We start from the raw sequence: 15,426 nt of genomic DNA on the forward strand, positions 1-15,426 counted from the left end.
TCCATTATGGTTTACCACAGGATATTGAATATAGTTCCCTGTGCTATACAGTAGGATCTTGTTGTTGGAGTTTGGGATTAGCAGATATAAACTATTATATATAGGATGGATAAACAACAAGGTCTTACTGTAGATGTATTCTTGATGCCCCTGTGGGAAGAGGTGAACTCCACCTATTTACCCCTCCTGATCATATGATTTTATACTTTTGTTTTGTTATTGTAGTCTATAAAGTTGATTTATTTGGGAATACTGAACTATTCTTGCATCCCTGGGGTAAATCTCACTTGTTCATTTCTTCTTTTGCTCTTTTCCCTTGTGATTTGACGACTAACTTTAGTGTTATGTCTTTTTGTGTTTGTGTATCTATTATAGATTACTGATTTGTAGTTACTATGAAATTTATATATAGCAATCTATATAAATGTAATTATTTTAAGTCGCTGATCTCTTAATTTCAGATGGATTTTAAGAGCCCTGCATTTTTACTACTCTTCTGCAATGATCACTCTTTTTGACATCATGTTTTATATCTTTTTATTTTGCATATCCCTTAACTACTTATTGTGGATATAGGTGATTTATTGCTTCTGTCTTTTAACCTTCTTACTAGCTTTATAATTGTTGATTTACTACCTTTATCATATACTTGCCTTTACCAATGAGACTTTTCTTTTTGTAATTATAATATTTCTATTTGTTGCCCTTTCTTTTTCTTTTAGGGAAGTTCCTTTAACATTTCTTGTAAAGATGGATTGGTGATGCTGAACTCTTAGATTTTTCTTGCCTGTAAACCTTTGATCTCTCCATCAAATTTGAATGAAAGCCTTGTCAGGTAGAATATTCTTGGTTGTAGGTTTTTCTCTTTCATCACTTTAAATATACCATGCCACTCCCTTCTGGCTTGCAGAGATTCTGCTGAAATATCAGCTGATAACCTTATGGGAGTTCCCTTGTAACTTGTTGTTCTTCCCAGGGTGCTTTTAACATTCTCTTTATCTTTAATTTTTGCATTTCAGTTACAATGTTTCTTGGTGTGTTCCTATTTGACTTGATCCTGTTTGGGACTCTCTGTGCTTCCTTGACCTGAATGTATGTTTTCTTTCTCAGGTTAGGGAAATTTTCAGTCTTATGTATTCAACTGTGTTCTCTGCTTCTTTCTTTTTTCTCCTGGGACCCCTATATTGTGAATGTTAGTACTCTTGATGTTGTCTCAGAGGTCTCTTGAATTGTTGTCATTTAAAAAATCTTTTTTCTATTCAGCTTCAGTGATTTTCACTACTCTGTCTTCCAGTTTGCTGATTCATTCCTCTGTATCATCTAATCTTTTGTTGATTCCTTCTAGTGTATTTTTTCTTTCAGTTATTTTATTCTTCATATCTATGTGATTCTTCTTTAGATTTTCTAACTCTTTGTTAGAAATGTCTGACTTCTCATTGTGTTCCTCTTATCTCAAGCTCTTGATCATCTTTACAATCATTACTATAACTCTTCTTCAAGTAGATTTCTTATCTGCACTTCACTTAGTTCTTCTTCTTGGGTTTTATCTCATTTCTTCATTTGGAATATATCCCTTTGTTGTCTCATTTTGCCTAATTCTCTGTTTTTATTTCTCTATATATGGTAGGCTGCTTACTTTTCCCAGACTTGAAGAAGTGGCTTTATATAGGAGATGTCCTTTGGGGCCCTGAAACATACTTCCCTCTGGTCACCAGAGCTATATGCTCTAAGTGTTCCTTCTATGTAGCTGCTGTGGTTGGCTGACTATTGTGGGCTGTCTGGTAGGCTTGGCTGGTCCCAGAACTGGTGTCAGCACACTAGTTGTGGGGTTGTATCCCAGGGAAGCTAGCTGAGGGTTCCAAGTTGTCCTAGAGCTGGTGTTGGCTTGGTGGTGGGCAGGACCAGGGTCCAGGGAGTCCTGGGGCTGGTGCCAGCCTGTTGATGGGTGGGTTGGGTCCTGGTGTCTCTGGCTGCAGGGCCTAGGATTCCCAGAGTTGATATGGCCAGCTGTTATGTGGACCTGGGTCTGGATGGCTGGCTATGGGACCCTGGTGCATCCCAGGAGTAGTGCCTGTGCACTGGACTATGGGGCTGGGTCCTGGGCCCTCTGATGGGTTCTTACCCTCTTATGTAAATCCATATATTAACCCTTCATATAATGTATTTTTCTCGTTTTTAGATAGAGAAGTGGCATAAAGAAACATACAGATTTCCGAGAGAGCATTAATAGGACTGCAGGATAGGCTGGACTGAGGGAATAGAATTTAGAGATCAAGAAAAAGAAAGATGGTTGCTGATTTCCAGCTTGAGTAAATGGGTTGATGATTATGTTATGCAATATAGGAATTAAAAAATGAAAAGATTTGGGGTAAGACATGTAGTGAATTTGTGACTTGTTGATTACCTCAAGATACATAATGGAGACCTCTACTTGGCAATACAATATATGGATCCAAGGCTCAGCTGAGATCTGAATCAAACATGTGATAGGTCACACCTTGGATGTGACAAGGAAACTAAGGGAGGTGGTGTATAGAGGGAAGAGAAGAGGAGCTAGGAAACCTGTAGAAATGGAGTGGGCAAAGAAAAGAAGCTTATGAAGGATGAAGACAAGTGATACTAAGAACACTGCCAGGAAAAGATGGTGTCATAGATTTCAAGTGAATAGAGAATAATAACTGTGCCACATGCTATAATGAGCAGACAAAATGTAATCTGAAAAGTGGTCATTAGAAATGAAAAACTGATGATAGAATTCCAAAAGCAATTTCAGTTTATCAGTCATTGAAAGAACCCAGTTTTAGTGGGTTGAGGGCAAATAGGAAATGACAGCAAGAACATCAGTGGAAATTAAGTTGACAACTGCTTCTATGTTTTTGAGCAAACCATTTTTTCTATCTAAAGCAAGCTTTTTCCTTTACCTTTGTATATTTGTTTTCCCTTACTTTCTTTCCCCCAATCCTCACTCTTTTCCTGATTCTCCAGCTAAATACAATTGCTCAATTGTTTGCATCTCTACAGCACCAGGTACTACTAGTGTCATACTTTATTGCAGACATTTCAGTTCATGTTCATGTAACTTATGAGAGGTGAAGCTCCTCAGAGCTAGTGGTGCATCTATGACTGATCCTGTTTCATTGAGGCAGGACCTCCCACCTTTTGAAGACATCTCTATGGGGCTTGGTGAAAAGACTAATCAACTCTTCAATATATTGAATAATTATAATGAGTAATTAACTGCAAAGTAAAAAGGAAAATACTAAATTATGAATTCGTATCCAACTTCAATGTAATGTTTTCCACTTTCTAAGGAGAAACTTGAGCTTCCTGTGAATATTAATTTCTTTTAAAATCAGGTTTTATGCTTTGAATGGATAAGTGCATTCATAACTTTTTAGTTGTGATCTATTCATGTGTTTGTGAGTTTTCATCTATGAGAAACTTTGTTCAGAGTTTGGTGATAAAATATTAACGCTTTATTTAATAATAATTTAACACTTTTCCTGAGTTGAAATGATTAAATAATTTAAATTTTCTTTAATTGACAACTTTATATTGAACTTTCTTGCAACAATGGGTATGGACTTTGGATATAATCAAAGTTTTCATATTAAGTATTTCAAAATAATTATCCTTGATTTATAGAATTCACATACATTCTTGGGCATCCAAGGTAAAGCCAGTGCAATGAACATCAGCTGCAAAGGGACAGAAATATTCAGCATATGTGAAGACAAAACTTGGGAGTGACTACCTAAAGAGTCATCTGTCAGGAGCCTCATTCAACTTTTCTGTTCCCTAGGCCCCAGTTGGAAGTACTTTGGGCTTAGTGAAAAGCTCCATGGGCACTGGGGAAAGGAATTCCTCCAAAAATCCCACCCCTCTGTAATGGACAGTAGTTGTTCTGTAGCTGGCTGCTGAGGTAGACCTTCATGTGGTCGAACACCTTTGTGGTTGTCCTCTGTACCTGGTATAGGAGCAGTGAGTGTTCATTACCTTTAATATGCTCACTGCCTGCAAGACAGAAGGGATTGACTCCATTTCACCCAGACTTCTCCCACAAAAGTCAGGGAAAAGTCTACTTTAATTTGGAGGTGACCAGCAAAAGAGTCTGGAAGCTCTAAGCTCCACCTGTTCATCCCAAGGACTGAAGTCAGTATGTTATGACATACCTATAAGCTTTCTACAGTGCACCATTGAGCTATTGGAAAGCTCTGCTCAACAGCACATAGCAAAATGTTTTATCCATAGAATGAAAGGAAAGGGACAGAAAGAAAAGGGATGGAAAGGAAATAGCAGTCAGCTCTAAGAACACACACTGTCCATTACAGAATTCAGGAGCTTCTCTATAGAGAATAGAACCTAAAGAAGAAAGAGTGATAGCCACTGTCAAACATAGTTGAGAGGTACAAAAGTTTGTGTCATTACTAACCACCTTTAATATCAAGATGCCGTGCTTTGAAGCAGAATTCCAAAATATATAAGAATGCTCTGCCTGGAGACATACATATCTCAAGTAACTGTAGTACAAAATGGAGTACAGTAAACCCAATAAGAGTAAGAACACAACACTGTGAGAATGCACTGATTAAGAGTGATTATTCTATATCCACAGGAGTTAAATCATTTCAAATATGTAATAAGCACATAAGTCTTTAAAACTTGACAGTTTCTTCATCTTTTATGTAGCAATATCAAAGCAATTTGCAAATTTTCAAAAATCCAACATTTTTGTTTATGAAAGATAAATGACAGTAAAACAATGCCTGAAAAATAAAAATATAATTTGTGTTTCTTTCTGATTCAGGAAAACTTTTGATTATATTCATTAATTTGGTAATACTCTTTGAATAACAATAATATGAGATATGAGTCTGATCTATGAAAGAATTCTTAATTCTTGCAGCAGACTGTAAGAGCATGCAAAGATTGAGATTCTTTAATAATTCACATACTCAAAGTATTCTAGGAAGATACATGTACTAGAAGATAAAATAATGTCCCAAATTATTAAGTGTTAAATTATTTTCATGGAAGGGTAATCCTAACTTATGTTCTCTGCATGAAAGACTGTGCACCTTACTCCCTACAACGTATCTCTAAGGATTTGCTGCAATGACATTATCAGTTGTCAGCAGGAGACCACTGACTTTTGTCATGAAATATTTATATTACCATTATATTAAATAGTTTATTGACTGGCTTCTTAATGGCTTGCAAAAAAATTGAAATGTTAGGTGACATTTTATGCAATGATTTTTTTCTTGTTGAATACATTATAATAGTTAATGTTAAATGCTTTGTAGTAGCATTTAATACTCATGAAGCTGCCTGTTACTATTAATGAACGTTGATATCAATCTTTAAAACCTTCTGTTCAGGAAAGCATCAAAAGAAAATTAAAAAACAGAGGGAACAAAAATATTTTCTCAGATTAGTTATTTCATTTATAAATAATAGATTAAATGTTGAAATATATACCATATGAGTAAACAACATGATGTAATCAAAACCATCAGCTTTGCTCTACATATTTGCTAATATGAAAAATAATTTTAATATCTTGTAATTTAATTACAGTTCTTCCTAAATATGTAACAAATTAAAAATTTTAACTTTATGTTTTGCACATTTTTTTAGAAATTTTAAATGCAGTTATGATTTTTCAATGCATATGTATCTAAATATTATATTAAAAATTCTAAATATACTTTTTAAATACATATCTATATTTTTAACATAATTTTTACTTTAGAGTAGTTTTATATTAATAGGAAAATTTCAAACATAGTATAGACAATTCCCATAAACCCCACACCCAGTTCCCTACTATTAACATCTTTCACTAATATGGTACATTTTTGTCTGTCCTGGTTTATGTTCCATGTGATTCTGTGAAGAATGTGCATTCTGCTGTGATGGATAGGGTATTTTATAAATACTAGTTAGGTCAATTGATCCATAGTGCATGATCAGCTTTATCCTTACTAATTGTCTTCCTGCTGGATTTATCAGTTACTGACAGAGGTGTTGAAGGCTCCAACTATAATAGTGAATGTCTATTTCTTCTTGCAGTTCTATAAATTTTTGCCTCATGTACTTTCACGCTATTTTAAGTGCCTACACAGATAGAACTTTTATGTCTTTTGGAGAATTGCCCACTTTATCATTGCATTGTGTCCCTCATTACCTCAATAACCTCCCTTATTCTGAAGTCAACTTTGTCAGGTATTAGTATATCAACCCCTGCTTTCTTTTGATCAGTGTTAGCATGGTATATCTCTCCATCCCTTTACTTTTAACTTATCAGTGTCTTTATAGTTAAAGTGGGTTCTTATAGACAACACAACATGTGGTTGGGTCTGTTTTTAAAAAAAATCTATTCTGACACTCTCCATCTATAATCAGTGCATTTAGATAAATTACAATGAAGTTTATGATAATCTATTTTACCACCTATAGTTTGTAAAGAACTTTCAACTGAGCTAAAGCTAATATTTAAAAGATAGATATGTTTATACATACATTAAATGTTTATGATAGCAAAATACTATAAACAAAGTGGAACTATACAAGTTTGAGAAAAATTATTGTGTTACTTAAAGGATTAATAGCCATAATATTTTAAATGTTCTTATAACTGATAATTCTAATGGAGCAACAAGGAAATGATAGGAATAGACAGTTCAGAAGAGTAAACAAAATGGCCCAAGATATATCGTGAGGTGCTCCACTTCTGTAGGGAATACAAATGAAAGTAGTGAATAGCTAGGACAATTAAAGTATAACATTTACACTTAGTAGTTTGACAAAATGTTGGGGAAGGTAATAGAGAGGACATGACCGGTGGTTGACAAGCGAGCTGGACCCAGGCAATTAGAGGCTTCTCACACCTTCCCCTGACCCTGAAATGTAAGTTCTGCCCACTGTTCCCACAGCTGGAGCCATATTCAAGGACACAAACTTCAGAGAACAATGTGTTGTAGAGACCATCTGGACTAAATATGTGACTGAACCCAGTTAAGGCCTCTATATAAACTTTTCAGATTGAGATGCAGCCACCCAGATAAGGCTTGTAAGTACATTCCCTTGCTTATTTAAATCTGCCGTGTACCGATCTGGAGCGGTCTGCCTCTTTGGTCTTTCCTTGACTTGGTGTACAGGGATCACTTTCTGATTTCACCAGGAAGCTTCCAAGTTTGCAAATTAACACAAAAGTTAAAGAATACTAACATTTTGTATTACAGAAGCTAAACAGTACTAACACTGTATGACAAAAATATGGCACTTATATATTAATTGTGAAATTAAGTATTGTTACAACCATTTTCAACAGCAATCTGGCCACATCTATTATGGTGAAAAGTTCATGTATAATTTGATGCAACAATCCAAGTCCTATGATGTACCCCATAGGAAAAAGTGCATCAATACATCAGGTTATATATAGGAAGATATCAATTGTGGCAGTTTTAGTATTAACAAAAGGGAGGAAGAAAGGAAGGAAAGAAGGAAAGAATGAGGAAGAAGGAAGGAAGGGAGGGAGGGAGGGAAAAAATGAATGGTTTCATAAATTATGATATATCCTTACCATGGAATATCATGTAATTACTAGAAAGAAAAAAAGGTGTGGAGGGGTTTCTAGTCTGTTTTGTAAAGTGAGAAAAGCAAGGTTCACAGGCATTTATAGATAATTATCCTATTTCTGTAATACAAACTCTGAAAATGGCCTACATGTGTATATGTGTTATACATGTATATATAGACATGTATACTTATATACATTTATATGTGTGTATATATTATATACTGTGCATGTACATACACACATATATATATATATATATATATGTATATATGATTGAGAGAGAAGATAGAAGAGTTTACACCAGGTTATTGACCATTGTTATCTTGGGGTAGAAAGTTGGAAGTGTAGAGTAGGGGATGTGGGGAAGAGGGAGGAAGGGGATAAAATATAATTGTCTATGATAAAAACAGGACATATGATATATAGTTACTTAAAAGTATGGGCTTATATATAATTCATAAAGATATTTATGAAAGGATGTTCACCAAAGTGTTGATTATTATCTCAGGAATAGCCTAATTTTAGGTGATTTTAAACTTTTTTCTTATATCTTTTATTATGTAAATTCCTTACAAAAATTCCTTTATAAATTTTAAAATATAATTTTAAACATAAAAATAATGAGCTATATAAACTATAATCCATTTATAGTGAATACCATTAAATTTTGGATTGTAATTTGATTTCTTTAATTATCATGGGCAATATTTTTAACTTTTAGATTATGTGGCCAATGTTTTATTGTTGCTCTCTACTGAATAATAGTAATAGGTATTTTATGATTAAAAAAATTTTAGATTAAATCTTTCTACTTACCTTCTATTTGGATTCTTCTGTTCATTCGGTGATATTGTAGCATTGTGATATATATTTTCTGGCTTAGGTTTAAAACAGGTAAAATAATTTCACTTAGCTTAAGTGCATTACCATTAGCAAATCAACTCTGTACTTTACAGTATATTTCAATTTTATAAATCTTTATTTTATAGAGAAAATAATGTAAACTAATATTTTAGAGTTCTGTTATAGTCTCAAAAACATTAGCTTTGAGAATAGAAGGGCACATGAAAATATGAATGGTTATTTTTCTGTCTTGTTCTAGTCTCTACTTTTGCCTGTTGTAGTCTTTAATCCTAACATATAGATGCCATCACTAGACTTATGATTCTGCTTACTAATATTTCTTGTTCATCTGTTTCCTTTAAATTTTTATTCCATGACCATCTCATTGGCAATAATATATTTCAAAATATTCCATTTTTTAATTGCATAGTATTATTTAAAGGGTTAAAATGATGTTTTTTCTATATTTGAGGAGGTAGAAAGAATTATAACTATGACACCAGGTCAGATCCATATTGGATTTTAATGTCCATGCTATCATAACTAGCACTTGAATATGAAACACTGCAGTGTAAAAATGATTTGATGTAATTAACTAAATGAAAAGAGGCCACAGAGTTGAAGTTATATCATTCCATCTTAAAATCTGATATCTTTACATGAACACAATGATCAGTTTACTGAGCTCTTGCAGTCCCACGGTGACCAAAGCTCAACCACTGGAGAGATAAATGTTTTCAATTATTCAAGGATTCACTGGAGACTCTGTGAAGCAGAGAACAATTAAGAAATAGATAGATTTAAAGCATAGAATAAAGAACACTAAGCATCAAGGAAAAAAATGACAAGGAGTTAATAAATGCCAAGCACTAAAAACCTCTCCATTTTATCCCAGCTTGGTTATCTGTCTTTTTATACGTGATCTACTAATTCCTATTTATAAACTTTGAAGTCACCAACTACTGATGCTGAGTATTCGATACTTATTGATTCCTTGATGCCAGAGATGTCTAAACTAAATACTGTAAACCTGTAAAACCTTATAAATACCTGAACAAAGGTGGATTAGTATAGTTATTTTGTTTATGTATGGTGAAACTGTGATGCAATCATATTTTGTTCTGGAAATGGAAAAGAGCCACCCATATATTACTATGCTGATGTAGAAATACTACTCAATTTTTCTCTATATGTTTGTGTAACTACAATCATTGTAACGGTTGCCACTTTTAAATATTCTGCTGTCATTATTTTGAGTTTCTATTGGAATTCTGTTTGGGTTGGTATTGGTTATACATACTGAACATGGTCAAAATAATGGAATCCTAAAGAGAAGAACTTCTGCTTTTTAAAAAATAAGAGCAGAAAGCCAGCATTGTATGCCTGGTCACAGCTTCTTATTCAATTCTATTCTCAAACTCTGATTTACATGAAAAGGACCATTTTCTGGCTAATGAAATGGCTTAGGAAGCTATTTTCTTCCAATTGAGTATGTGATCAATACTGACGTATCCATCCTTAGCAAATTCTCTTTTTTTTTTTTTTTTTACATTGTTTTTCTCCAACCAATACTAAAAAACGAATATCAGTGAGATGATGAAATGAAACTAAATAGAATAAAATGTAACAGAATAAATACAATAAAGATTCATTAAAACATACAAATAAAAATTTTAAGTGGTAACTTTAGAGATCTCTAACCTTGGAGGAGCTTGTAGAGATAGTGGAAGAATACATGTGTGTTTGTGTGTGTGTATAACTCTAGTTCTTACCATGTTTACCCATTACTTCCAAATGCAAACACAATTTCTACTATTAGATGAATGCCTGTGTTCTTATTTTGATCAATAGTGACTCCTGATCATATACAGAAAATTTATCACACATCAGTATCAATAACCACAATAAGCATGAACAAGTAATTGCCTTTGACGTGGTATTTAGAGCATATAAAAGTGCTTTCTTTGAGCATTGATAGCTGTAGCTAATTTCCTTCTCTTACTTTCCTTCATTCTTTTTATACAACAATCATACCTTTCAAATTCCAACACTTATTCATGCTTTCGATAATTTTCTAGTGTAAATTTAATTAGTATTGTTTAATATAGCTCTGGTGGATTTATGCAGTCTAACATTACTTAGATTGCATAAATCCACCAGGGATATAATTTTCAAGAAAAGCCTCTTCTTGAATAAAATATCATAATAAAACTCTGTTAAATCCAGAGAAAATCACTGTATTAACACTTGATTTTTATTTAAGTGTCATTATCTTTCTATTCTTGAAAAAATGTTTCCAAAGTTGATATTTTCTCCTTACTTTCAGTGTGCCTTAAAATGTTATATTGTCATAACATTTTCTTTAATTGCTCAAAGAGTAACAAAAATCATAGTTTATTCCTAGGATATTTTTATATAGTAATTTAAGGAGTATAATTTTAGAAGGATGATTATTATTAACACAATGTTATCTACAGAACAAATTGTGTTATTAATACCCTTGTATCATATATATCTTTTCAACACAGTGACTAGAAATAGATTTATCCTGGGCTTTATAGGATCATTTGATGGGAAGCTCAAAGATTTTGTAGTCTGTCTCCCTGCAAGCATGTTTGGATGATTACTTCATAAAGATGAGAAGAAGAGGTGAAATAGGAAATTTAAATTATAGCTCTATAGAATAAGCAGTAGAAAAGCTGATTGTTAAATAAATTTTATTTTTATAGGAAGTCAGATTTGTTTTCTTCATATTCCAGACCAACTTTTTGATCCTTAGTATTTTTAAAGTCTACACTATTTTAAATGTTCAACATTTTATATTTGTGAAACATAACCATGACATTTTTATTGAGCTAAGTAAAGAATATTAAATGCAGAATACTCATTTTGTTTACTCTAAGGAAAAAGAAATTTTTGAGTTGATGGTGTAGAGTTAATCTAACAATCCTGAGAAGTTAGCACTATTTAACCAATATAGTCAATATAGTCCTTTTCACACAATATTTATTAAAACTATCCTAGGTTGGGACAAGATGGCGGAAGAGTAAGACGTGGAGATCATCTTCCTTCCCACAGATACATTAGAAATACATCTACACGTGGAACTGCTCCTACAGAACACCCACTGAACGCTGGCAGAAGATGTCAGACCTCCCAAAAGGCAAGAAACTCCCCACATACTTGGCCGTGTGGATGAAAGGCTCTTGGTGCTCCAGCCAGGCATCAGGGCTGTGCCTCTGAGGTGGGAGAGCCAACTTCAGGACACTGGTCCACAAGAGACCTCCCAGCTCCACGTAATAACAAATGGCAAAAATCTCTCAGAGATCTCCATCTCAACATCAAGACCCAGCTTCACTCAACGACCAGCAAGCTACAGTGCTGGACACCCTATGCCAAACAACTAGCAAGACAGGAACACATCCCCATCCATTAACACAGAGGCTGCCTAAAATCATAATAAGGCCACAGACACCCCAAAACACACCACCAAATGTGGACGTGCCCACCAGAAAGACAAGATCCAGCCTCATCCCCCAGAACACAGGCACTAGTCCCCTCCAACAGGAAGCCTACACAACCCACTGAACCAAACTTAGCCACTGGGGACAGATACCAAAAACAACCGGAACTATTAACCTGCAGCCTGTGAAAAGGAGACCCCAAACACAGTAAGATAAGCAAAATGAGAAGACAGAAAAACACACAGCAGATGAAGGAGCAGGGTCAAAACACATCAGACCTAACAAATGAAGAGGAAATAGGCAGTCTACCTGAAAAAGAATTCAGAATAATGATAGTAAAGATGATCCAAGATCTTGGAAATAGAATAGACAAAATGCAAGAAACAGTTAACAAGGATGTAGAAGAACTAAAGAGGCACCAAGCACCTATGAAAAACACAATAAATGAAATTAAAAATACTCTAGACAGGATCAATAGCAAAATAACTGAGGCAGAAGAACGGATAAGTGACCTGGAAGATAAAATGGTGGAAATAACTACTGCAGAGCAGAATAAAGAAAAAAGAATGAAAAGAACTGAGGACAGTCTCAGAGACCTCTGGGACAACATTAAATGCAACAACATTCGAATCATAGGGGTCCCAGAAGAAGAAGAGAAAAAGAAAGGGACTGAGAAAATATTTGAAGAGATTATAGTTGAAAACTTCCCTAATATGGGAAAGGAAATAGTTAATCAAGTCCTGGAAGCACAGAGAGTCCCATACAGGATAAATCCAAGGAGAAACACGCCAAGACACAAATTAATCAAACTATCCAAAATTAAATATAAAGAAAACATATTAAAAGCAGCAAGGGAAAAACAACAAATAACACACAAGGGAATCCCCATAAGGTTAACAGCTGATCTTTCAGCAGAAACTCTGCAAGCCAGAAGGGAGTGTGGCAGGATATACTTAAAGTGATGAAGGAGAAAAACCTACAACCAAGGTTACTCTACCCAGCAAGGATCTCATTCAGATTTGATGGAGAAATTAAAACCTTTACAGACAAGAAAAAGCTGAGAGAGTTCAGCACCACCAAACCAGCTTTACAGCAAATGCTAAAGGAACTTCTCTAGGCAAGAAACACAAGAGAAGGAAAACACCTACAATAACAAACCCAAAACATTTAAGAAAATGGGAATAGGAACATACATATCGATAATTACCTTAAATGTAAATGGATTAAATGCTCCCACCAAAAGACACAGACTGGCTAAATGGATAAAAAACAAGACCTGTATATATGCAGGAAACACAAGCTTTAAATGATACATTAAACAAGATGGACTTAATTGACATTTATAGGACATTCCACCCAAAAACAACAGAATACACATTTTTCTCAAGTGCTCATGGAACATTCTCCAGGATAGATCATATCTTGGGTCACAAATTAGGCCTTGGTAAATTTAAGAAAATTGAAATCGTATCAAGTATCTTTTCCGACCACAATGCTATGAGACTAGATATCAATTACAGGAAAAGATCCGTAAAAAATACAAACACATGGAGGCTACATAATACACTACTTAATAACGAAGTGATCACTGAAGAAATCAAAGGGGAAATCAAAAAATACCTAGAAACAAATGACAATGGAGACACGACAACCCAAAACCTATGGGATGCAGCAAAAGCAGTGCTAAGAGGGAAGTTTATAGCAATACAAGCCTACCTCAAGAAACAGGAAACATCTCGAATAAACAACCTAACCTTGCACCTGAAGCAATTAGAGAAAGAAGAGCAAAAATACCCCAAAGCTAGCAGAAGGAAAGAAATCATAAAGATCAGATCAGAAATAAATGAAAAAGAAATGAAGGAGACAATAGCAAGGATCAATAAAACTAAAAGCTGGTTCTTTGAGAAGATAAATAAAATTGATAAACCATTAGCCAGACTCATCAAGAGAAAAAGGGAGAAGACTCAAATCAATAGAGTTAGAAATGAAAAAGGAGAAGTAACCACTGACACTGCAGAAATGCAAACGATCATGAGAGATTACTACAAGCAACTCTATGCCAATAAAATGGACAACCTGGAAGAAATGGATAGATTCTTAGAAATGCACAACCTGCCGAGACTGAACAAGGAAGAAATAGAAAATATGAACAGACCAATCACAAGCACTGAAATTGAAACTGTGATTAAAAATCTCCCAACAAACAAAAGCCCAGGACCAGATGGCTTCACAGGTGAATTCTATCAAACATTTAGAGAAGAGCTAACACCTATCCTTCTCAAACTCTTCCAAAATATTTCAGAGGGAGGAACACTCCCCAACTCATTCTATGAGGCCACCATCACCCTGATACCAAAACCAGACAAATATGCCACAAAGAAAGAAAACTACAGGCCAATATCACTGATGAACATTGATGTAAAAATCCTCAAGAAGATACTAGCAAACAGAATCCAACAGCACATTAAAAGGATCATACACCATGATCAATTGGGGTTTATCCAAGGAATGCAAGGATTCTTCAATACACGCAAATCAATCAACGTGATACATCATATTAACAAATTGTAGGAGAAAAACCATATGATCATCTCAATAGATGCAGAGAAAGCTTTCAACAAAATTCAACACCCACTTATGATAAAAGCCCTGCAGAAAGTAGGCATAGAGGGAACATTCCTCAACATAATAAAGGCCATATATGACAAACCCACAGCCAACATCGTCCTCAATGGTGAAAAACTGAAACCATTTTCACTAAGATCAGGAACAAGACAAGGTTGCCCACTCTCACCACTATTATTCAACATAGTTTTGGAAGTGTTAGCCACAGCAATCAGAGAAGACAAAGAAATCAAAGGAATCCAAATCGGAAAAGAAGAAGTAAAGCTGTCACTGTTTGCAGATGACACGATACTCTACATAGAGAATCCTAAAGATGCTACCAGAAAACTACTAGAACTAATCAATGAATTTGGTAAAGTAGCAGGATACAAAATTAATGCACAGAAATCTCTTGCATTCCTATATACTATTGATGAAAAATCTGAAAGTGAAATTAAGAAAACACTCCCGTTTACCATTGCAACAAAAAGAATAAAATATCTAGGAATAAACCTACCTAAGGAGACAAAAGACCTGTATGCAGAAAATTATAGGACACTAATGAAAGAAATTAAAGATTATAGAAATAGATGGAGAGATATACCATGTTCTTGGATTGGAAGAATCAACATTGTGAAAATGACTCTACTACCCAAAGCAATCTACAGATTCAATGCAATCCCTATAAAATTACCAATGACATTTTTCACAGAACTAGAACAAAAAATTTCACAATTTGTATGGAAACACAAAAGACCCCGAATAGCCAAAGCAATCTTGAGAACAAAAAATGGAGCTGGAGGAATCAGGCTCCCTGACTTCAGACTATATTACAAAGCTACCATAATCAAGACAGTTTGGTACTGGCACAAAAACAGAAATATACATCAATGGAACAGGATAGAAGCCCAGAGATAAACCCATGCA

The sequence above is a fragment of the Eschrichtius robustus genome, chromosome 11 (genome assembly GCF_028021215.1).
Source record: "Eschrichtius robustus isolate mEscRob2 chromosome 11, mEscRob2.pri, whole genome shotgun sequence".
NCBI classification, from domain to species: domain Eukaryota; kingdom Metazoa; phylum Chordata; class Mammalia; order Artiodactyla; family Eschrichtiidae; genus Eschrichtius; species Eschrichtius robustus.